Source organism: Austrofundulus limnaeus, unplaced genomic scaffold, assembly GCF_001266775.1.
Source record: "Austrofundulus limnaeus strain Quisiro unplaced genomic scaffold, Austrofundulus_limnaeus-1.0 Scaffold2806, whole genome shotgun sequence".
Lineage (NCBI taxonomy): Eukaryota > Metazoa > Chordata > Actinopteri > Cyprinodontiformes > Rivulidae > Austrofundulus > Austrofundulus limnaeus.
Genome location: NW_013955208.1, coordinates 1 through 1,484, shown reverse-complemented (window position 1 = coordinate 1,484; position 1,484 = coordinate 1). Strand labels below are relative to the sequence as shown.

At 39.5% G+C, this 1,484-nt stretch overlaps 1 pseudogene; it reads right to left on the bottom strand.

The window, feature by feature from the left end:
- Positions 1-317, bottom strand: part of LOC106511453 (CUGBP Elav-like family member 3 pseudogene) — a 3,962-nt pseudogene extending 3,645 nt beyond the window's left edge.
- Between the last annotated feature and the right edge of the window lie 1,167 nt (positions 318-1,484).

The following is a 1,484-nucleotide window of genomic DNA, read 5'->3' as shown; positions in this document are numbered from 1 at the left end:
TATTTTAATTATTATATTTTTTACACTTTTATTTTTCCTGAGCTGTTTTCGTGAAAAAAAAAACATTTTTTTTTTTTTACTGTAAGTTGTTCCTGTTAAAAGTTTGTTAAATCTGATTACCAGTCACCTCTGCTGGCTTCATACCACCTCACCTCTACAGAACGGTTCTTTCTCCGACTCGGCGGCGCCTCAGTACGGCCGGTTGGCGTCCTTGGGCCTCTTGAGCTGCACTTTCAGTCTTTTCATGCCGATCTGGAAACCGTTCATGGCCTGGATGGCAGCCTGAGCGCTGGCTGGGTTGTCAAAACTCACAAATCCTAAAAGAGGTGAAGAAAACACCGCCCAGTCACTTTTTTATTTATTTACTGTTATTTAACCAGGCAAGTCCTGTTGAGACCTCAGATCTCTTTTTCAGGGGAGGCCTGTATGTGATCAATCTTGTGCCAACAGGAACTGAATCTGAATTGCTCAGATTGAATCTGAATGTTCATAATTTGAAATTGAATGCATTGGTTTGAAAATGAATTTTACTAAATTGAAACTGAATTTAACGTTTTGAATTTGAATTAATTTGCTTTGAAACTGTATTTTGGTTTATTAAAAATTCAGTTTGACTACTTTCACTCGGTTCCAAAATTCAGATTTTTGTGTCACATCCTGGTCCTTGAGAAAGCCAGGCAGAGTAATCAAACACAGATCCACAGATTTACTTTTCACTTCGATAAGGCTTCCTTCTGTATGCAACTGTGAAAATCCTGTAATAACGGGATGTAAATGTAACATTTTCTACATAAAGGTAAAATTAATCACTGCAATAAAATAACTATTTTTGTCACTTTTACGGTGGATTGCATCAACTCTGTTACATACAGAAGGGAAACGTAAATCTGTGGATCTGTGTTTGATTACTCTGGCTGCCTTTCTCAAGGACCAGGATGTGTGACACAAAAATTTGAATTTTGGAACTGAAATTGAAAGTGGGCAAACTGAATTTAAAAGAGTAGAATTTAAAATCTCACTTTTAACATGAAACAACCAAGCTCCATCATATTTTAAACATCTTATTGTTCCATACTTTCCTAACAGAGCACTTCACTCTCAGACTGCAGGTTTACTTGTGGTTCCTGGAGTTTCTAAAAGTAGAATGGGAGGCAGAGCTTTCAGTTATCAAGCTCCTCTCTTGTGGAACCAACTTCCAGTTTCTGTCCATGAGGCTGACACTCTGGCTGTGTCCAAAACGACAGGCCGGGTCCTCCGGAGGACCCAGACTCCCCGGTCGCGGCGGGCTGGGTCCTTGGTAGACCGGGAAGACCGGAAACAAAGAGGCTGTGAATTTGGACGGTCTAGCCTCCYCTCCTTACCCCGGCGTACGTCTTGTCACCTAGCAACTGTGACGACGCTTAACAAGCAAACTTAAATCAAAACTAGAAAAATATCAATACATTAGCGTTATTAATATCACAAAACTATAAAATTAACTTAAA